The sequence below is a fragment of the Schistocerca piceifrons genome, chromosome 5, assembly GCF_021461385.2.
Source record: "Schistocerca piceifrons isolate TAMUIC-IGC-003096 chromosome 5, iqSchPice1.1, whole genome shotgun sequence".
NCBI lineage: Eukaryota > Metazoa > Arthropoda > Insecta > Orthoptera > Acrididae > Schistocerca > Schistocerca piceifrons.
Genome location: NC_060142.1, coordinates 480,017,755 through 480,042,630, shown reverse-complemented (window position 1 = coordinate 480,042,630; position 24,876 = coordinate 480,017,755). Strand labels below are relative to the sequence as shown.

The 24,876-nt window shown below is 40.5% G+C and overlaps 1 protein-coding gene across 1 annotated transcript in view; it reads right to left on the bottom strand.

Annotated features, from left to right (window-relative positions):
* LOC124798060 (histone acetyltransferase KAT6A) overlaps positions 1-24,876 on the bottom strand; it is a 105,128-nt gene that overhangs the window by 11,985 nt on the left and 68,267 nt on the right.

The following is a 24,876-nucleotide window of genomic DNA, read 5'->3' as shown; positions in this document are numbered from 1 at the left end:
GTACCTGCGAACTATTCTAGAATGGACATTTCCCACTATCCTGTTTTCCTTCATTCATTTTTCTTTATTATTTATAAGGCATAAGTATGTTTTCAGGCATGTATTAAGGTAGCCATTAGTTCTTCCTCCCTACACAGTTTGGTTGAGAACTGTTCGGCCCATAGCAGAGTGAGCCAGTGAGTGATTTCCATTAATTAACTGGAAGGTTTCCGTAAATGATGACAAATGAAATGCTTTGAAGATGATGGAACAGGTATACACATTCTCTCAAAATTATCTATTATTTTTCCCCATTTCACACTACTCTTGAATCAAAACATTTTTGTCCACACTGACACAATGTCAATATAGATCTACACACAAATACAATTGTCTTTAACAACATAATTTGGCCATCATATATATATTCTCATAAGCACCCAGTTTTCCACAGAGCAGTCTCTTAAGACAATACTGTACATCTCAAAGCCCTCCCTCCCTACTGAACTAAAGATGAAATAAAGCTTAGTTTCAGCAGTTTTATTGCTCATAGTTATAAGGTTGGAAAAATTGCAAATTGAAGCCATCGTTAAAACACAAAATGAATCCCAACAAACCTCTTTGTTCCACGTATATAACAACTCAGTTTTTACAATTATTTTCTATCTACTTCCGAAGTTTCTCTATAGGGACTTCATTTTTAATTTATATGCATTCTAGTCTCCCCAACAACACCGTTATTTAATGAATGTGACAAACTTCACAGTTACATAGTAAACTGTTGAATGCAGGGATAAATTTTATATTATGTATTAAAGTGCACATATTGGATTGTTTTAACTTTACAGTTAGAATGCTACACTTCACAGTAACTGAATTCTTAATTAATCAGTATCTGGTGCACATTGCAAGGTGGCGTGTAGTAAGAATAGGATTATATAATGAATAACAAATAACAAAACATTTGGTTTTAAAATATATTTATTCAACCATCATGTACATACAATTTATAAGCAAATGCAACACAAAAATAAATTATTTGTAAGTTATCTGAATTTGTACAAAACAAAATGCTATGTATTCATTTAATCACAACTGGACATTAGTTTCAAACGTGCGTGTGTGTGTGTGTGCGCAGAAGAAATATTTACTGTACTGCAGCAGTGTTACTTATGAAGAAAAAAAATAAGATGTCGAAGAGTCGATGGAAGAGTTGGATCACAACTGTGTGTGAGAAAGCAAATAATCAATGGAACAAAGCTGAGTGGTAGGGAGATAGAGGAGACAGGGGTGGAGAGGGGATCATTGCAAAACGATGAAGAGGTGGGGGGAGTGGCATGACAAGAGGCTGGGGCGGGGGAGTGGCATAACAAAAGAAGAGTGGAAGAAAGGAGCAGTGGGATGACAAGAGGGGGATTGTGGGAAATGACAGGGTGGGGGGGGGGGGGGGGGGCAAAAGGGCACAAGGGGAGTTCTTGGGGGGAGGGGGCAAAAGAGCACGAGAGGAGTTCTTGGGAGGTGGGTGGTGGCAGAAACAGGGCGCAGGGGTGCTTTTGAGGAGGAGTGGCAACAGCGTGGGTGCAAGAAGAATTTTCATAGGGGCAGCAACAAAGGGGTTGGGGAGGGCAAAGGGTGTTAGAGGGAGCAGTAACAGGGTGCAAGAGGGGGTGGGGTGGAAGGGCAAAAGGGCACCAGAGGCGTTGGGTAGGGGGGGAAGGGCAAAAAGACGCCAGAGGCATTGGGGAGGGGCGGAGAGCTCTGCGGACGATGGGGAGGTGTGGGGTGGGGTGCACTACGGTTGTTGGAGAGGGGTGGGGTGGAGTGAGGTGCGCTACGGTTGTTGGAGAGGGGTGGGGTGGGGTGAGGTGCGCTACGGTTGTTGGAGAGGGGTGGGGTGGGGTGAGGTGCGCTACAGTTGTTGGAGAGAGGTGAGATGCGCTATGGTTGTTGGAGAGAGGTGAGGTGCGGTGTGCTACGGTTGGTGGGGTGGGGTGGGATGCGCTATGCGCGTTGGAGAGGGGTGGGGAGGGGTGCGCTACGGGCGTTGGAGAGGGGTGCGGAGGGGTGCGCTACGGGCGTTGGAGAGGAAAGGGGAGGGGAGGGGAGGGGTGCGCTACGGGCGTTGGGGAGGAGAGAGGGGAGGGGTGCGCTACGGGCGTTGGAGAGGAAAGGGGAGGGGAGGGGAGGGGTGCGCTACGGGCGTTGGGGAGGAGAGAGGGGAGGGGTGCGCTACGGGCGTTGGAGAGGAGAGAGGGGAGGGGTGCGCTACGGGCGTTGGGGAGGAGAGAGGGGAGGGGTGCGCTACGGGCGTTGGAGAGGAGAGAGGGGAGGGGTGCGCTACGGGCGTTGGAGAGGAGAGGGGAGGGGTGCGCTACGGGCGTTGGAGAGGAGAGGAGAGGAGAGGAGAGGAGAGGAGAGGGGAGGGGAGGGGTGCGCTACGGGCGTTGGAGAGGGGAGGGGAGGGGCAAAAGGGCTCCAGAGGCGTTGGGGAGTGGTGTGCTACAGGCGCGGGGGGGGGGGGAGGGGAGGGATGCGCTACGGGGGAGGGGAGGGATGCGCTACGGGGGAGGGGAGGGATGCGCTACGGGGGAGGGGAGGGATGCGCTACGGGGGAGGGGAGGGATGCGCTACGGGGGAGGGGAGGGATGCGCTACGGGGGAGGGGAGGGATGCGCTACGGGGGAGGGGAGGGATGCGCTACAGGGGAGGGGAGGGATGCGCTACAGGGGAGGGGAGGGATGCGCTATGGGCATAGGGGTGGCAAAAGGGCGACAGTGGGTTAGGGGAGGGGAGGCAAAAGGGGTTGGGAAGGGTAGGCAAAAGGGCGACAGTGGGGTTGGGGAGGGGAGGCAAAAGGGCGACAGTGGGGTTGGGGAGGGGAGGCAAAAGGGTGCTACAGGGTTTAGCAGGGCAAAAGAGCATATAGGGGGGCTTAATGGAATTAAAGAGGATAGGTGTGAGCAGAAGTGCGCTACAGGGGAAGGGGTAGGGCAGAAGTGAAGTGCGCTACAGGGGATAGAGCGAGCAAAAGACAGAGGACGGGGTAGGCAAAAGGTAGGGAAGGCGAGAGGGTGGAGGTGCATGAAGTCAAGTGTGTGTTGAGAGTGGGGGGCGAAAGGTGTATATGACTACAGCTCATGCTAAATTGTAGGGAAGAAGATAAATCAGTCATGGCTACAGCATAATTAGTGGTTGCATTGACAAAACAGCATAAACTTGTATAACTATGGAAAAAGATTCAAGTATTAGAGATTGTCATTTTATACTCAACTAAATACCGTAGTAATTATTCCTTATTCCCCATCTCTCACTAGTTCGCCAAGGACTACTTGTTAAACATTTTTCAAAATAATTTTTATCATCATCTTTGGTTCGAAACTGCAAAATTAAAATAACGTTGCTGCACAATTTCGTTGGCTGTCCTCCAAAAGTTTCTCAGGAAATCCCAAGAGTATTTGAATCAAACCTAGTTTACCTGAATAATATAAACACATGCAAGGGTACCAAACACCTAAAAAAATATCAGGACAGCAAACAAATAATAGCGCCGATGGAACGATGAATTTGGTTTACTTCTCTATCGATGACTAAGTTCATTAAAACACTGAAAATAGTTGAAATCGACGGCGTTCATTTCATAACTACCAACACGGCATACGTATTAAATCATTTAGGGAAACCACGTGAGACCTAATGCGACGAGCACTGGTTTAAAATAACTCTCATCCTGAAACAAGCTTGTGTGTCTTGCTCTCTGCTCCACTTCCTTCTGTCACATATGTTATATGAACGTGAGCAAATACCGTTACCAAAAATGGCACAAGACATCACTGGTGATACCACAAAAGCAATAACGATTTCTTCATAAGATATTTGGGGAAAACGAGAAATTTAAAACCGCATGCTAATCTGGCGAAATCAGCTACGCCTGCTCGTAATCACCCTCAATGGAGAATAAAAACTGAAGACTATTGAGCCGTTTCAATCAATAGTTGCGAAGTGACAAGCCTTTATGTGCATAACGCCAGTGATTCTGGTTCCCTGTCAGCTTATCATATACGTATCTCGGTTACCTGGCTTCAAATTTCTAGTGCTATTACTACCGTGAACACAACTATAGTCAAGCACTTATTTTGCAGTATGTTTGTTTTGTCTAGCGTTATGTATTCGCAGTAAAGCACTAGGATTTCAAGAATGAAACAATAGCATATACGAGAGAGGTATTCAACTTGCACTACAGTCCTATATAAGTCAATATCCCTCCTCTGTTGCTGCGCAGCGATTCCCGGCGCCTACTCAAAGATTTCCCGCTCCGAGACTGGGTATAGTCCTCACGTTCGCATCATCATAACTAACATTTTTTTGTGCAGTATTGGCACGTCCCGAAAGGCAATAAAATGTCATTTGACTGCTAAGCAGAATGCTCCCGCCGGCAGTGTACAAATGGAAGCCTACATTGGCTTTCCTGTTCCACAAGTGATTGTGCTCTGATCGCTTCTGGACGTGAAAATTTCGCCTAATTCACGAAAAAAGTTTGGCCTTCATTAAAATAAAGAACTGATTTTAATGATCATGCTTAGAGGCACTATAGTTATCTTGACGTAGTTTGATTTTTTGTAGAATTTATTTAGAAACTTAAAACATACGTGTTGAGAAATTATATATTGTTGTAAATGAAACTCTCTCTGATAGGGGGATATTGGTTTTCAACGAAGGAGAGAAAACGGTTTCAGTAATTTTGAAGATTTGAAATACTTTCGCACGTTTCAGAAAGTAACCCCGGCCCTAATTCACATTTCATAATCGCCTTTCGTTTTTAAAATAGAGACTCAAGCAATTTTCTGTCGCTGCAGAGAGCGTTCGTCAAATTTTCCAGCGAACACAGTATGTGTTTAATTCTTCTTGTTTTACTACGAATGTTTAACACTCGACAGGGTATTTTACTTATCGTGGACTATGGCATCATTTTTGATGGTTTAAAAAAACTTTGCTGAAATCTCTCATGAAGCGTATATATCGGCGGAGCTTGTTCATTCTTATAGTCATTTTAAAATTTCAGTTATCACATTAAATATTTGAAAAAGTGGCCAGTTAACAAGCGCGTACTGCCATGGAATTACAGCGACTTATGAAGACGCACTTACGAGCTGAAAGTAAAAGTGGACTTAACTACCTTGAAGATCTGGACTCATTCTTTAATAACTTCAGTTTCCACGGCTTCTTACGCCACAGGAAAAGCCCATGAGTATTTCTTATACAAGGCTGTCCCACAACTGAAATCTTCACAGATCAATACGAAAATAACAACCAGCTGATTTCATCGGGAAAGATCTATATGCTATTCCGAATTGAGGTCCGCAGCTCGTGGTCTACGGGTCAGGGTCGCTGCCTGTGGATCAGTTTTTTTTCCCGGCATGGTTGGAGATCATTTTCACTTTAACCCATCTTCACCGCGAAGACGCCAACTTAAAGGCTCGCACCACGCAGCGAACAATTATCACATGGAGTCTCGACCTCCGCTATACGATCATTTCATTTCCGAAGGTTGTTCCCGCAGCTGCAGCATAAAACGGCTTTATTTTAACGAATTAAAGCTTCAACAACACCCCTCTACACAAACACGTTTCGTGCAACTGTATTACATGGTGACTCGAATCTGAACACCTTAGCATTCGCGGGTATTACTCTTTCAATTGCCATCTGAGCACATCTCCTAAGAAGCGGACTTTAAAGGCTGCACGTTGCCACTGGATCTTCTCTATTTGCTTACCCACAATGCTGTCTGAATAACATTTCACGAAGAAATAATAGAATCCTCCTTAATTTCGAGTTAGTTTTAGGTTTAGAACGCTCAATAATAGCGGCGTTATTAGTGCCTCAGAGTTTCTTTGCTGCCAGTCCTACGCAAATGCTACACCGGAATTTAGGAGAGGGGCGATCAAACAGACGCTTCCTGGGTACTTTGACAAGGATAAAAAAAAGAGACTAGTTCTGAGAAGCAATATTTGTCTCCAATTTTAAACTTGTCATATACATTAGCTTCTTGCTTCTGAAAAGAGCACCAAGACAACAAAGAAATATTTCACGCTAACACGAACAACCGATGGATTATAAAACAGTTGGTAGCCAAATGACCGTGAAAGGAGCGTATCCGCGATCGTGTCACAGTCCGGTAGTTTTTAACTCGCCACATGTAATGAACACACAATATACCATGCAGGAGCCAAATCAAAATAAGCAACTATTCATAAAATACGAACAGGGCAATATTTCACAAACTCAACTGGGTTTCCTACAAGTAGGCAATGGACCGCGTAACCTTTGTTGGTTACTGTGATGCTGAAGCTATTACTTTTTAATGATAAAATGTACGCTTCTCAGCAGCATTAGTGCGATCTTACAAATGATTAAGCTTCGTAACAAGAGAGAATTCGGAGTCTAAGTCCACCGTTGGCCTTCAATTTCCGCGAAAATAATCGCTTGGAGGAGATGTTCAAGCTATCAGATAAGCAGTGAAAAATTTAAACACAAACATTAGTACGCATTACACCACGGCACGTTGCTCTCTTTAAGAGTTCTCAATTTTTTTTTGTGAAACATCCGCTACAAAAGAACTGTTGTTTTAATATATCTTTCAGATGGCGAATATCAACCATATAGGATAATACCTCCAACGTTAAGTACTTTCTTGATTGCAATAAATACTGATACGACGATCGGTAGCCATGATTACGTTGTCATATTATATAGACTGAAATTGGCAAGCATGACAAAACTCGTTAACAGGTGCCACTAATGACGTGGAAGGAAAGCGTACTGTATACACTAACGGTAACAAATTACTACAGCCGGCCGGGGTGGCCGTGCGGTTATAGGCGCTTCAGTCTGGAACCGCGTGACCGCTACGGTCGCAGGTTCGAATCCTGCCTCGGGCATGGATGTGTGTGATGTCCTTAGGTTAGTTAGGTTTAAGTAGTTCAAAGTTCTCGGGGACTGATGACCACAGATGTTAAGTCCCATAGTGCCCAGAGCCATTTGAAATTACTACATCAAATCAGTTTTTGCCTCGAAAGCTACTGAACACAATATACGCTTTAAGAGTACAACTATGGGAGGGGGGCCAACAACAGCTGAAAAGGACTGAAGCTAAGAGGAATATAATTTACTGGCGCCCAAAAATACTAATCGTCAATTGGAAAACAGGCATCCAAATAGATCTCGCCTCAATAAAGTATCGCAAACAAGTAATAGTATAATACAGGCACTACAGAACGTAAGCCACTTGGCTTATCTGTTCAGGTATCTTCAAAACGGATACAAACGGTGGTTCAAATGGGTCTGAGCACTATGGGACTCAACTGCTGTGGTCAAAAGTCCCCTAGAACTTAGAACTACTTAAACCTAACTAACCTAAGGACAGCACACAACACCCAGCCATCACGAGGCAGAGAAAATCCCTGACCCCGCCGGGAATCGAACCCGGGCGTGGGAAGCGAGAACGCTACCGCACGACCACGAGATGCGGGCAAAACGGATACAACCAAGAGCTCTACCAAAGACAACGCTGATGAATCAGACATATAAAAAGTAAACTTGATGGCATTATCAAATTTTATTAGCTACAAGCAGTGTGTTCAACCCGACCTTAGGGTTGGAAACGTCCTTTTCTTTGCTTATGAATGCAGTATCAGGACAGTATTTGACGAGCTATTGCGGATGCACTAGGCATATGCATGTTCACTTCAGTGTCACAGCACTTAAGCTTTTTAAGTGGAGGCAAGATACGTGTTACAGAGTTTTCTTCTTCATTAGGCTAGCGACATAAAATAGTCTACTCTTAGTCCCTATCTTTGTAAGAGACAGACAAATTTCTTCAATAACAGAAGTCCTAAGAGTTTCGACAAATTCATCTTAAGTGGTCTGTAGAAATGTTCGTCTTGAACTATGCTGTAAATTTAAAATTTATGCATGAATTCTTGTCACTGCTAATTTTTCCTAACTTCATCGTTCGAAGTCAGTAACTACGAAATTATCTTTTAAACGCACATTTTTCGCATCCTGTCGAATAGTAATAAAAGACTTGTAAAATGATTAATATAATTATTTAACATAGCTGAGCATTCGTTAGACACGAGAAATTCTGAAACCAGAATTCGAAGATTTCCATCGTGAATCTATTGCACGATATAGAGAACTACCAAGTTGGAAGGATGGGTTGCACAGAATGAATAATATTCAGTTTTCAGTATACAATCATACACTTAACTTCCACCCGACCCACTTACTGTAACATAAAAAATTAAATTTATATTTCATTTCCATTACAGTCGGTCTGGCTGCACTCGTATTTTGAGAGGAAAAGATTTCCTCGTCTGTGGCGATCACGGCCACTTTTCGCCTTTTATGCACTTTAAGCAGTTGCAATACAGACTGCAGAACGAGAGCGAAGTTCGATGTAAATATGTAATTCTGCGTAACTCAGCACCCGTCTCGGAGAATAACACGCCTTCAACTCATTAATGTATGAAGAGACGCTCTGTCGATTGAACTGAGCACTCTCAACCCGAGGATACATGCATGCACCAGGTGCGATTGATTAAGTTGTTCTTCAGTCAATGCCCGTCATGTATTTTAAAGGTGGTGATCCTCAATAAGAGATTCTAACAGGTTAACAACACTGAAGTGAGGGAAAAACACACACACACACACACACACACACACACACACACACACACACACAGAGAGAGAGAGAGAGAGAGAGAGAGAGAGAGAGAGAGAGATTGGGTGTTTTAAAAGAAGATAAAGGTTTCTTTAAATAAAAAAAGACCTAGCTGGGAGTTATCCACTTCCGTGCACGTGGTCGTTACCCCAAAGCGTTGCTCATTAATTAAGAATTGGAGGAAAACTGGAATCTTTCACAGCTCCAAAATGGTTGAGCTGCGAATGCAAGGTAACATAACATATTCGTCACGTGGCTCGGTGAACTCCTCCACATAAAATTCAGTCTACAAAAAAAAGTCTTCCTTAGGTAAATTTGTTAAGTCAGGGCTGTTTTCATCGGATTCGGCGTTTCTCCCGACCAGGGCACTGGAAAGTGGTGATTAACGAAAAATGACACTTTTTTTAAAAAAGGAAAGGTCCGAAAAAATACAAAGACTATGGTCGACTAAAAACATTTGCCCAAGTCGAAACGACAGGATTACTTTGTTTATATGCGTGAACCAAACTTTTAAAGTTAATTTTTTATTGAGCGCTGTGAAGGCGTACGCATTGAAGAGAAGCTACACCACTCACCCCGTAAAAACGAAACAATGCAAACTAACATCTAGCACTACCAAAAATACAAATTCATTACCAGTTTGAAGATGAATGTAATGAATATCAACAGTCAGAAAAGTTCACACAGAGCCATCTGATGTGAAATCTCTAAAAGTATTTCGTGGTTCACAGCGGAATCAACACGAATTGCCGCCACCCCGCACCTCCTAAGCTTAATCCCTGGGCAACATTGTGATGCGCGCTCGTCAAAACTGTATGTGGACTAAAACTAATATCTTCTCAAAGGACAGGTTGGTAGCGGTAGTGAAATTTCTCTGTTATTTCGGTACAACGGAGTGGGCTCGACCTACAGTAGATGGTTTAAATAGTAATTGTGGAAGAAATTTTCCTTGGTCAATAATTTTACAGCAAAGCTGGTAGTCTTCATTTGTCCGATACCTATAATGAGCTAAATTTTTGAAGTTCTCGGTCGCTGGCAGGCATCCATCCCAATGTTGGGCATGGAAAACTATCGTTATTGGGAATGGTCCTATTGGAGGTGTTTCACTCGTCTTTCTGATACTTTCGAAGTGACGTATCTAACCACGTATAGAGCGACCCGCAGCTAACGTGGACTCCGACTCAGGCAAAAACTTTCACGTTAACAAATAATTGCTAAATTTAACAGAAGTAATCCTAAGGCCCGGTAACCATAGAGACCCACACCCGAAATATCGGTCCACGACTTATCGAATACAGACCAAAATTAATGAAATCTCATCGAATACTAGAAACACAAGAAATTCTCCAGTCTCTACTTGCGACGTTCAGTCCTCTAGACTTAGAATTACTTAAACCTATCTAACCTAAAGGCATCTCACACACACATCCATACCCGAGGCAGGATTCGAACTTGCGAGCATAGCAGCACCGCGGTTCCGGAATGAAGCGCCTAGAACAGCCGCTCGGTCACAGCGGCCGGCTATGCAAAGATTTGGTAACAGATCTGGAGATTTGTGATCACGGCCGATTTAAGACCCCAAGGGGGACAAGCCGCTGCTTGGGGCGCCACAGTGCAAGATTTGTGTAGTATCGCAATTAGTTGCGAAAACTGAAAACAGTAAAAGTTTACGGAGAAAAAGGGGGAGGGAGTGAGGAGGGAAAGGAAAAGTCTTTTGTTTAGAAAAATGCTCTCGAACCGGTACCGGTTGTCATATGCACTTTCACACGGATGTAGCAGTCTTCCCCAGTCTAGCAGTGATTATCTTACAGTAGCTCGGTGGGGTCGTGCTGATTCAAAAACGAACTGCAAATCATTCTCTGTTAGATTATGAATTCTGTTTGCGAACGAACTACTTAGGAAAGGAGCTGTGGTGTATGTAAGACTTACTGTTTCCAGATTTTTTTTTTTTTTTTTTTTTTTTACACAGACGAGTATACTAAAATTGTAATCTTTCCAAAATAAACATGAATTACGATATCACATTTTGCCAAAGGAGCAATTTCCCAGTACTTATAACATACGCAATACTGAAGTTTGAAACAGCTGCTCATCTCCTCAGGCGATGACCTACTTTAATCGCTGTGCAACACCTCACCTCAAAATATTTCACACACACACACACACACACACACACACACACACACAAGCTAATTGGTGATTTTTGTTTTATGGATATTAGGCCGCGAGTTCCGAACTTCGGTCAGCAAGCCCAACTGTTTATACGTCGCCACGCAACTGTCGGGCCCCGACGTCATCAGACCGTTGCCCAGATCACGTAAACGCACTGGCGTTTGTTATGGTGCTTTTCAGTCTTCACAGCCGCTGAATGTCTCGCATAAGGTGACGAAATGTTAGCAAATAAATAAGCCTTTGAACACGGCCTACTGTCCATAAGACAAAATTCACTACAGGTACAAATACCAGCCATGAAAGTCATTTTTAATTTTGCGTAAAATATGGCGTGAGTCAGTTGGCCATATATAATGTATTGCGTACGGTCGACTGACGTAGGCCGTAATTTGACTTAAGAAGTAAAATTAAAAATGTCTGTCGGTTGTATAGCAGTGCTGCATTAAAGGCATCTTCAACTCTTATTACTCTGCGATACCATGCAGATGTTTCAGTTAAATTTGTGGTTTCTGGATTTTAGTGCGACAAAGAGTACCCGAAGGGAAAAAGCTAGTTGTCTACCCTGCGAAGTCTAATGAGGTTACATTGCACCCCTTCTAGCAAAGTGAAAAATCTCGACAAACTGCCACATAGACGTGCACAGTTTACGAAGGAAAAACAAAAACCACAAAACTGAATAGCAGTACAAATGTGGCACGCCGAAAGGTTCATTTTAATTTTCTCTGGTTTCGATTTGACTTCAGTGTCAAATAAGACTTCTTCAAAGAGGTGAACAGCATTGATTAATTTGAAATACCTAAGAACTTCCTGGCAGATTAAAACTGTGTGCCGGACCGAGACTCGAACTCGGGACCTTTGCCTAGAATCTTCAAGATTCACAAATGTTACGATATAAAATTGCCCATTAAAAATAACAAAACCAAAGCAGAGGCCAACTAAAGAATAAGGATCTAGTTTGAACGAAAATTTCAACAGTTCTAAACGAATTGCCATTAACTTGTTTTTACAAGGGATTCGTAAATTTCTACAAACGGGAAATTTAATACACGTCAATGTAATATTCTAGCTGATCGTTAAAATTCGTTACTAAGCTGTGTTCTTTTCCCTCATTGGACCTGAAGCTGTTGTGCATACAGAAAGACCTGCAACAAAATGTTAACAGACATGTTCTTCTCTTCAACCAAGTGAATTCATTTATCCACATACATGCATAGAAATGTATGTGTGCGATAACAATATCTAACAGTAGAAACGCGACTCCAAACTATGGAGCTGCTTCAGAGTTTCTTCTTCGACGATTCCAGGGAGCAAGTGCGTTAAGTCACAAAAGCAATGGAAACGTGTTGCGAGTGTCGTGAGGCCTAACTAACTGTATAACATTTTAACTTATGTACAAATCAAATTTTCTTATACAATATGCCACATCATATATGAACACTACATATCCATCTATACCAGGGCGCACGTACGACAGGATATGAGGGGGGGGGGGGGGGGCGCTAAACCTATGTGTATGAATTATTTTTAACATTTTGGAAGACGAATGGCGGATTATAAATAGACGTAAAGAAGTTCAGACCCTGTTCAAAACCTATGTAGCCCTTGCACTTTTATTTGTGGTCTCAGTCGTAGTTTTCTAAATACGTGATGTGATCAAATGGTAAATGAATTTTTTTTTAATTTCGCTGGCTTTATACATCTAATTTTCAAAACTTTATCTTCTTGGTACACAGGTTTCTGATGTGCGTATGCATTTTTGCAGTCTTGAATATTTAGTTATTGTTGATAGTCGAAATGATTATACGTTTTTTCAAGTGTTCTACGAAATTTTACTACCGAAAAAGTGAGATCACAGGATCAGCATTAAATTTTGCTTGAAGAAAAAATAATAAGAATACAGTGCAGCACCGCATTCTAAATGTTGACTGTGGCTTTTGGCGAATCCACTGTTAAGACAAAGAGTTTACGAGTGACAGGGATCGGAAAGACGACGACCGCGCTGGCAAATCTATTACTGATGACAATATGAAAATAAAGAGCTTCTGGAAGATAGCTTAATCAGTATACTAAAGGTTTCTGTTTATGACGGCATATCCTTTGATCACGCCAAGCAATTTTTTTTCCCCCGGAGATATATGTATGGAACGCGAAGAAGCGAAGTTTGTTCCGAAATTGTTGAAATTCGACAAAAACGATTATCATAGACGTCGCTCAGTAATTGCTGAATGAAGTTGACAACGATCCAGAACTTCTTTAGAAGGTTATAACAGGTGACGAAAGATGGGTACATTGTTATGACGTCAAAATGAAGGCCCAATCGTCCCAGTGTAAACTACCTGAAGACCCAAGACAGTAAAAATTCGATCACATATAAAGGTTCTCACTTTTTTCTTAGATTAAGAAGGGATAGTGCATCACGAGTTCCTGCTTTATGGTTGTGCAGTCAATAGGCAATACAATCAGGCTTGCGTGAAGCAATCTGGAGAAACGACCAAAACTGTGGTGAAACCACGCGTGGAAATTCCATCACGATAAACCACCTCAAAGGTGGTTTACACAAAAAAAGTATATTGTCTCAGTCACTGTATTCTCCGGACATGGCCCCCTGCGACTTCCTTCTATTCGCGATGCTGATGAGAAACCTGAGTGGACATTGTTTTGCCACCGTCGCTGGAACACAGTAACAAAAATTGAGTTCCAGAAGTGATTCCACGATTGGAAAATGCGCTGGCACGAGTGTATTATATGGGGGAGGGTGTATTATTTAGATGGGAACAAAGTTTATGATTAAATGAACATTCTTTAAGCAAAACAAAAATTCGTTACTTTTTTTATCGCACCTTGTACATTCCTTCCACAGTAAACAGCAAAATGAAACTTTTGCCTTTTGTTGCATTTATGCCAGGTACTTTGAAAAATTCAGCAATTCTTAAAATATGTTCCTGTATAAATTGTTTCCAGACATATACAATGTCCCTGAAGTAATTCAGCCTATTAGAATACAAGCTGACTAAAGAAGAACATCAAGCCAACATCAAACGACATGAGTTGGCAGCCTGATTCAACGATTGAAGATTTAAGTTAGAGCACTACAGCAAATGACTGTATGAATCGCGATGAGCACAAGACTTCAAGAGGTCAGTAAGACTCGTTAAGGTTTTATGCTTCTGTGTGAAGAAACTACAGTGATACTGTCATCATCCCAGTTTGTGTGAAAACATGGAGTTGCCTACAATATTGCTCTCTGGCTTTAAGTTCAATAATCAACTTTCACTTAATGAAATCTAATATGTGGTCATGGGTGTTTATCATTGGGTGTATAAGTTTTCCATACAACTAGTGGTTTCAAGCAATTCAGTATTTCTGAGCAATTCCATATACATTTTGCTACATTGGAGCATATTTCCACATGCCATAACAGGCCACAATGTGATCGAGGATACATATACAGCCCAGAGTTACAAACTGTTGTCAGTCCTTGATCTTATTTTGCTGTTATTAAGTTCTTTGTTCTAACATTATGCCGACAGTATGTAACTTTTTTTCTGCCACCCCTCTGTGGTAACAAAATCTGCAGCATACACTAGAATACTGGTCCTTTGGACACAAATAGTGTCATGTTTAAAGAAGTTTCACTAAAGATTACTGAAGGACCTCTATTATTTCTTTTATTTGATGCACAGTGTTTTTCTTTGCTGTAAATTTTGTAGTTGACTCCCTGCAGTAATACATAGGAGCTTTTGTTTCCTTTAATATTTCCAACTATATGAACAAAGTGCAGTTCACCACTGCTGCATGTTTATGACAATGCATTGAATACCACCAGAAAATTATTGCAACACACAAAATATTCTTTTCAACAAAATATTGCAATGCTGGTGACACCAATAGGTATCACTTGTTACCAAGTTGTTTTCTTGACAAGACATGCAGCAATGGGAAAAAAAAGAGTACAGTGTTACTTCATCACAGCTGTTGTCCAGAACAGTTCTGCTGGTAGCATCATTAATGATCAATAAAATTAACCACAGTAACGAATCTTCTTGTAGCTTGTTTCCTGGTCCATGAATCTGAAAATTCACCCACAACCAATTCATCTCCTCTTCTGATATATTAAAGACTGTGAAACATCCAGCCATCTTCTGAGCAAGTCCTGAAGATTGACTGTACAGCCGGCAGCTGCTGGAGGTGCATGGGCTGTGTGTTTACAGCTCATTCAGAAAATAGCTGAGCATTTCAAAGCCTTTATTGTATCAGACGAAGAGACAAACTAGTTACGGCTGTATACACGGAACTTCATGGATCGAACTTAACATTATTAAAGATAATATTGTTCTCTTAATACACTACCCAATTTCCCAACAGCTGCATCTCTGGCACCCTTGGCCTGTATATTGATGTCCATAATTCTTTGGTGTCAGATGTGACAGATGCTCCAAGAAGAACCTTTTCATCGCCACAATTTGTTGCTTGAGTGAATGTAAACTGTTGTCAATATGTTTACCTATAGTGTTTGACATTGAAGAGATTATGGACACAGTGTCACTTGCATATACAGAAATCTCCCAACAGTTGTACTTTGCAGATAACGTCGCCACCACACTGTATATGTACGCTGTGCACATTTTGTGTTCTTCCAACAAACATTATTATCCTCAGATGTCCAGGACCTGACTTCAAGCAGCAAAATGGATAAGAGGCATACATGGCACAAAGTAATACTTTTGTATCCTTTCCACAACAATCTGTGTCTTGTGTAGAACAACTATTCTAGGTTACATTACTGTCACTGCTATGGTCAGATTATAATTACCCTTTTAATTAGAAACAGAGCATTTTTGCGATTCCATTCAGCTGGAAATTATTTTACAAAGTTATCAGAGTCCCACAGATTTTTTCTAAACTAACAATTTTTTCTAAACCAACAATATGCAGTACGTATTTACTTCTACTCATTTTTGAGAATAGAGGCAATAATTATGTGAAAGTTTAATGAGGCCATAGCAGTTGCTTTCGTGTTTTTTTTATACATGAAAAATATTATCACTGGGATACATTTAACATACATGTCTGAAAATGAAGATAGTGCACAATTTCAGATGCCAGCACAACTTAAAGTTGGTGGGAATCCCCAAAGTTGCAGCAATTCCACAAACACTGGATTACAATTAGTTGTGATGTGGATGTAGCAAAAAAAAGTAAACTCTGAAATATGGAAAACACGTTACACCAATCAAGAACGGATGAAGAATAAAACATGGTTAAGATACAAGACATTCAGGAACAGAAGTTTGGAAACTGGACAAAATGTCTAAAAATGAATTAACCTAATGATCAGTCAATGATAACAGCAAAGTACTTTGCTGCTAACCTGCCCACAAAGATATGGTAATACTGAACAGGAAAAATGTTCAATGAACTGCAAAAAGTACAGAATACCAACATTCTGAAGATGATAACTGAATTCTACTTTCCCTCTGCAAAGCCCACAATAAATGAAAGTGGTCACATGATAAAGGATGCTGAAGTAACATCACTTGATTTTCTTCTTTGAATGGCATATTTTTAAAGCCATCTGTTGGAAAAGAAGTTGCAAATTATAAGCCATGGATTAGGGAGTTCTCTATACAGGTTCAAAAGTAAAATATGTTATCAGCAACCAGAAACAGCAATAATGAGATAAGTGATGAATTTAAGTGTACTATTCAGGATACCACTGGCTAGGGGAAGGTGTGCAGAAAAGACATTTACTTCAGAAACTGAAGAGAAGGTGATTTCAAAACATTTGAAATTTATGTCATTCTGTTTGTGCCATATAGAGAAATGGGACATAAAATCAAATGAAAAAGTTACTATGATTTATACAGATATCATGTCATGGGGTTCCAAATTTCACTAATGACATACTGACAATATGTGATAAAACATCAAAGGGACAAAATGGCTTTGTTATCATGTGTTACAAACTGCAGTCTAAGTTAAAGCTCTATACGGAACTGGCAGGAGTAAGATCCAAATAACCATCAAACTTTGACCAGACCACTCCCTCCTGATACAGTGAACAGTAAAAGAAAATAGAACATGCTATAATGACAAGGAGACTAATGATACAAAAATTTGCTAAAACTGACTTGCCAAAATTCAGCACCTTGTAATATGGAAAAACCTATACAGATCGATATATGACAAATAGAATGCAAATATTTACATCTGTAAATCTCGTAAGATCCTAAAAAAAGTGGAGCAATTTACTATTTTCATGTCACTTGCCTCGTATCTTTGGAAATATTATGAAAGTTGAAGCTAACAAACTCTACAACAGGCCAAATACTTAATTACTACTTTACCTTTTTACTCTATTAACTCAACAAAATGCATCTATAGATGCGAACAAAAGTATGACAAGATAATTACTCTGTTACAACATGATGGACACTACCAAGTAAGTCACAGGAATTGGAAACTTCCAGGTCACTATCATCACAACTGAATAGTTGCTGTCCCATAGATCATAAATACAGAGCTCTGGACACAACATTTCTTCTTAATTTTCCCATATTTTTAAACAGCACATTTTTCAAATACTTTCTAATATTTTTCGTACTCCACTCCAGGATGTCACAGGACACAAATAAGTTTGTTCACAGCATCTGTTTTCTGCACTGTGAGCTCATTAACGCTCACTAGCAACTTCAATCATCCATTGAAGAAGAACACATTATCTCTTAAGAGGATAATCCTGCAAACCAATCTGAAAACTTAAAATGTTTCTCAAGTATGTATGTAACTGGTCTTGTTTGCATGGACTCCTGACATTAAATATCTGTTCCTTTCTGGAAGACGCAATTCCCTTAATACTTCATGGGAACTCTCAAGGGACGATTTATTTGAGGAATAACCATATTTGAATGCTAACCATTCCTATTCCATAGGAAACTACAAATATATTATTATTATTGTAGTGAATGGACTTCCAACATAAAATATCATCAGAGTGTGAAAAATGAAAGCAGTTCATAAAGTTAATTTGCTGTAGAAAACCTGCAGTTTTCAGTTTCTTCGTATCAAATGATTCTCCCCCACCCTCTGGTTAGTGTTTTCTTATTTATTCACAACAGAAATGTCTTATGACGACTCATCATTAAGAAACATTCTATGTGCTCCACTACAGCAATTTGACATTTAGTGTGGATATCCTGTGGTACAAGTTTCATCTAACTGAAAGCCACACACTTTCTGATTCTTCATGTGGGAACTGTACTGCAGCTTGTAGCACTCCCTTCAGAGTTGGGAAGGAAGGGATTAATTAGAAAGTAAATAAAATCATATAAACTAATAAAAATTGATACTGTAGTGTCATGTAAGTGGCACCTTGATTGTGAAATTATTGTGCAGGAAAAATACGTTCAATTTGCTGGATTTATGTCACGTCTCGCCAAGTCCAAAATCTGTGCCGTAATTCTCAACATCACACCAAATTTTGATCCCAAACTTATTTTGTTTGTGGTGATAATCTACCAAGAGTTCATAAACTGTGAGCCAACAGTTTTGGAAGGGAGCAGTGACACTCATAGTAAAAGATGAAATGGAATGCTGTCTGTGTCATTGGTAAAATTTTCAGACAGGCTGAAGAAAAGATATGAACTGACAAGTATTTAGCCATGAATGAATTTTACCAACAATGTTCAGATGCACTGAACTATTTTTAATGAAACCACCACATACAGTCTGAATTATTTTAAACTTGAGATACAGCAGATGCCAGAAACACTGAGATCACGTAAGAAAGCAACTCGCTGCAACAAAAGACATTCAAAACAAATGTTGCAGAATAATGAAGGAAGAAATCCTCTTTGTACTTCCAGAAAATCTAACAACACACATCACGTGGTGTACAAGAACTGTTTTGGGCATCAGAGTTGGATGTTTTGATGCATTCACTGCTCAGGCCAGATCTCAAACCAAGTGAAAAGCCACTTGTTTCCAAAGCCAAAAAGGTATGTCGAAAAAGCAGACAGAACGCTTCTATAGCACTGGGAGGTGGAGTGGAGAAATGCTCACACCCATGGTCGCAGCATTCAAGTACAGTCTTGTAATCAAGCAGTAAAAAAAATTTGGAATGTATGCCCTAAACTTGCTTTATGTTAATACAAAAATATAATTCACAAAAGTTTTTTGCGGTGCTTTCTAATTTTTACTTTACAGGTAACACTGCAATTTTTCATACTCTGCTTGAAACAGGTAGCTTCATCTCCGAAGCCCGCCTTTCTCTAGTCTACACTCTTATTGCATCTCCATATTTCAAAAATTCGACAAAGAAAACCCAACATCCATACTATGACTGTGTTTTTGAAAAATGTGTTGTTTAAAAAACTGCACTTGAGAAAATTCAAGTCCCATTTCCTGCAGTTCGCAACAACAAATTGTTTCACGATTTATATTTCTGTAGTGTTCATAATGTCTAGAACTTCCACTGATCCTATACCACAATAACCTTGCATGCTACATTATTACTTTATTATCTTATGCATTATATCTCCAACTTCAGGTAGAAAGTTGTTATAAATGAAATTATGACAAAACAACTGGAAAGTATCTCGGTTCCCATCAAATTGAATTTGCAAACATGAATCCACTCTTACCTCTTTGCAGAAAGTTATTATGAAAACATCCTGGTATCTTGGAACACAGGCTTATGACCCGTAATAAACAGCAACAGCAGCAGCAGCAGCAATGTATCAGCTATGAGCAATGTTTCTTGGAGTAGGATAGACAGCTTATTCCGTTTCAAAAAATCTAAAGGATAGTAATTTAAAATAAATGTGCACCCGCCTTAGAGTTTTTATACCAGCCCGAGTCAATTATAGTAATAAATAATAATGAAACATTTGACAACTGGTGATGCTGTCTCATTACTACTAACACCCTGAAGGATCCCTACATTATCATTTTAATAAGAATGAAATTACAGCTCCAACACACATGAGAAGTTAGCGAACCCATGAATAAATTCTGTATTGAATGTGTAATTTTGTTTCGGATTATTTTCCTAATGCCATTTGCAGCTGGGCTTTTAAGTAACTGTACAACATTAATTTCTAGTCCCCAACTTTAATAAGCTGCCCCACACAATGTCTAAATTTGTAAGAACCCTCAGCTGTATACTAAATGATGTTAACATTACAAAATTACATAGCTCTCTTTAACGATTACCCTAATGAAGTGAATTTGAAAGAGACCTAGAAAACTTGTGTGTATCCAAAGCTTGCTTTGAAACCAATTCTTGCAGTGTAATTCTTCTGAATTCATCTGTGCAGGTTGACAACAGCTGATGGTAGTGTGGAGAGGTACTCCTGCCAGCTCTTGATGTCAGCACCACTCAGGCCATCTCCTTCCGCTTCAGAGCATGCTTTAATTCCTCAGTTTATTCAGTTACAAATTTGTAGACAAAAGGTAGATTGCTATACTTTTGGAACCATTGTATAAAGCACATATGCTATGCAACAGTGTTATTTCAATTATTCATTAAAATTTCAGAGAGATTTGTTCTAAAGTTAAGAAGTGGTAAATTTACAACACTTCTCTAAACAGAGGAAGTTTTGTTGTCCCCTTCACAGAAAGCTGACTTTACCAAATGAGAACAGAAATAAATTTCAATCTAAAACTGCTTTCTTCCTGTTGCATTCAAAACATTTCTTGAAAGTTCATACAATGGTTTGTAATGCAAACTACAGATGGTAGCCAACTTAACTGATATTTGATCCAATTTTTCTTGAACCAAATTGTCTGACAAATGTGAGAAAATTATCACCAAGGAAAAGAAAAATAATTTTAAAATATGAAGAAAACAAACCATTCTGGTTGGCATCGGTGGCTGAGTATCTTCACAGTGCAACTTAACAACAAATAAATAAAAAAACTTATCTCCAGAGAACAGACATTAACTGAAAAATAAGAATTGTAGAATGATTACACAGCAAACATGTAACATGTTATTAAAGTAACAATTATAACAAACAAAAGAGAAACACTAATGTTGAAAAACTGAACGGTAGTATCTGTTGCTACTTCAGTGACACCTGTAAAACTAAAAGTAAATAAATAAATTACTTGGAACGTTTTGAGCTATAGTGTCCCTGCAATAGCCAATGTCACTTCCACCTACAAAGGATAAAATTTTCATCGATGAATATAAACAATGTTATTTCTCAGGTATTAATTGCCACCAACAACAGAATATCTAGAAAGAAGAGAAACATTTTCCAATTTTGTTTAAAAAAATAAATGCTGGAAGAGGTGTGTGTGTGTGTGTGTGTGTGTGTGTGTGTGTGTGTGTGTGTGTGTGTGTGAGAGAGAGGGGGGGAGAGGGAGAGAGGGGGGGGGAAGAGGGAGAGAGGGAGAGAGAGGGGGAGGGAGAGAGAGAGGGGGAGGGAGAGAGAGAGGGGGAGGGAGAGAGAGAGGGGGAGGGAGAGAGAGAGGGGGAGGGAGAGAGAGAGAGGGGGAGGGAGAGAGAGAGGGGGAGGGAGAGAGAGAGAGAGAGAGAGAGAGAGAGAGAGAGAGAGAGAGAGAGAGAGAGAGAGAGAGGGGGGGGGGGGGGGAGGGGGATATTTCATTTCTGCTTTGCAAGGCTTGTGGCTGTACTGCATCCTATAGCTGCATTAATTCAGCAGATGTCCCGAAGCAGTTCATAGTAGCCATTCAGTGGAGAATCCCATCCTCCCTTTTTCTCTTTCATCTGCTTTATGCTGTGCCAAAATGCCACAGACGTCAGTCTTTAACTGAATAACAATTTAACATCAGCATATCCTACATGGCTTCAACTCCTGTGTTACTACACAGGATAACACAAAATTCAATAAACATGAAAACCCAACAGCTGTGATATGTCTCATTCAAAAATGAATTTAATAAACCCGTGTAATAATAACCAGCCACAGTATGATACAAGATGTGATATTAAAATCACCTGAACGTCACCTTTTCACTGACAGTTACTTCCCAACGGAAACTGTACTTAAAGGATAACTATAGTCAAGACGTTAACTATGATTCAAGTTAAGATAATGCCCACTTGTAATCTGGAAATCTGATCATCAAATAAAGGCCCCAAAAAAATCATAATCGTTCCACAGTTTGCAACTGCATAAATGGCAGTTATGACAGTAATATGAGATACCGTTTAAAGAGAAAATCAGCACACACCACATAAGGCTTCAGGCGAGTAGACATATATTTGCGGAACTTCGCAGGCTATGTAATGTCTACACACACACACACACACACACACACACACACACACACACACAATATATCCAAAATATTATGACCAAGTACCTAACTGCAAGGTGGCCCACCTTCAGAACACAATGCATGTCCAGATGTACCATGTCTTTACAGACAAGTCACGTTATTCCCATAACTTATGGTCTGGTGGTTTATAGGCGAGGAACTGGTATAAAATAGATTCACAGATTTGTTCCTCCAGGTTCCAATCAGACAAATTTGAAGGCCTTGTGACATAGCAGTCTGAGACATCACCACTGTTGAGGAAGACACCAAAGCATGAAGGGATGCAGATAGTCTGTAATAATGTTCATGTAGACTGTGGCTGTCATGACGACTTCGATTACTGCCACAGATCCTGTTTAAGTCCAGGTTAATGTTCTACCAGGACATAATATTGGCCCCACCCATTCAAGCAGCTGTTTATCTGGACGACAGTGTTTCCAGGCATGACCATCAACATGGTGTAACAAGAAATGTGATTTAACCAACCACATGACATTTCCAGTGATCCATGAGCCAATCTCTGTGATGCTGTGCCCACTACAATCTTAACTGACAATGTCGTTGGACCAATATGGAAACATGTAGGGGCTGCCTACAGGGAGGTCCATTTTCAGCAATGTGCACTGAACAGGGTGCTCCAAAACACTTTTGCCTCTATCAGGATCGTACTCTCGCCAGATCTGTTACATATCACCACCGTGCTGACTTATAGTGTGGTCAAGCTTCAAACCTCTGTTCTGTGATGAGGCAGGGACTTCCAAATCTTGTTGCCTACTCAGGATTTCACCATCTTTCAATCACTTTTCATGGATGCTCACCAAAGGTCATGGCCAACAGCAGACTAACTTTGCCATCTAAGAGTTATTTGCTGCCAGGTGTCTGGTCATAACAAAATGCTTTATGTCAAGGTCACTTATGTCAGAGGATTCCTCAATTTGTGACCTTAATCGTCACTAGAATGATTCCAACATTTGTTTCCACTCCCCTAATATACATTCCTTGCCGCGTCACATGCCCGCAATGCCAACAGTCAAGCATTCAGTCCCATGGTGGACCATGGTTGAACATGGTATGTTTCATGTTCCTGCCAGAGACTTTCAGTGTATTAGGCAAGAAAAGCAACCTCAGATTAGAAAAAAAGTAAGATGATAACAAGTTGCTCCATCTAAATTTACCCTGTTCAATCTCCACCTACACACACTAACTAAATGGTATAGGAAAAAGAATACCCTGATATGGGGTGCTGTACTTTCAAAACTAACGAGAAAACTGATTTTTTTTACACACACACACACACACACACACACACACACACACACACACACACACACACACACACAACAAAAGGTGTAGTGGCTGCAACTTCTGAGCTTCAAGAGTTTGTATACACACACACACACACACACACACACACACACACACACACACACACACACACACACAACAAAAGGTGTAGTGGCTGCAACTTCTGAGCTTCCAGAGTTTGTGCATCTTTGACCTAAGATAATCCAATAGAAAAAATGTTCCCAAGGGAAAAAAGTGACTAACAGGGAAGATCCTAGATAAGACCATGCAAGGAACTTTTAGGAGACTTTTCTCTCAGAACTGAAACAGAACGATGTCACATATAGGTGCTGTGCCGTCCTGCTGAAACCACAAAGTATGAAATACTGTGATTATGAGAATTTTGTGTATTAGTATGTCTGAAAAATCTGATGATTTCTCAATCTATCTCTCATTATTCACTGTAATAGTAACACAATTATCTTCAAATCAGTATGGGCTCCATACACTGAAGTAAAAAAAAAACACGCCACACTGTCGTTTTGGGGTCATGGGCCTCTTGTAGGTGATAATCTTGAGATTCTCTCCAACCAGTACCAGAAACTCTTCTTGTTTACTGGGCCATAATTGTGAAAATGTGCCTAACCAGGAAGGAGTGGGTAGGGGGACTTACAATAAATCATTTTCTTATCAGGTTCAAATGGCTCTGAGCACTATGGGACTCAACTGCAGTGGTCATCAGTCCCCTAGAACTTAGAACTACTTAAACCTAACTAACCTAAGGACATCACACACATCCATGCCCCGAGGCAGGATTCGAACCTGCGACCGTAGTGGTCTGTAGCGCCTAGAACCGCTCAGCCACCCCAGCCGGCTTCTTATCAGGAACACACTCCGTCAATCAAGTGCACAGCTTACATAATTTGTTGCTTTTGTAAACCCATTATATTTTCTAAATTCGTGTATAATAAATGCTCAATGTTCTCCCAATCGCACCATCATGAACACCAAAAATTGCATATACACTGCTGTTTGATGATTCAGTCCCCACCACAGTTCCCTCTCTCCACCAGAAGCTATGCCCCTCCCAAACTGGGTCGTTTTCTTTTGCATCTTGGCTTAAAAAGTGCTTCAATAATGATTCATTAATGTAATGTATATATTTACACAGAATATTGTGAAAACAGATTTTACAGAAATTGATTCATAAATCTGGTTCACTTCACCAACATCTCCAGCCAGCCACCCAGCTCTATACAAACAAATTTTGAACTTTGGAGTAGGAAAGCAGAAACTGGAAAAAGAAATAAGAGTACACATGGACCAGAAAGACATTATTATGATGCGTGTGTGTGTGTGTGTGTGTGTGTGTTGTGTGTGTGTGGTGTGTGGGGGGAGCACACGAACTGAGTTAATAGAAATAATGACTTGTTC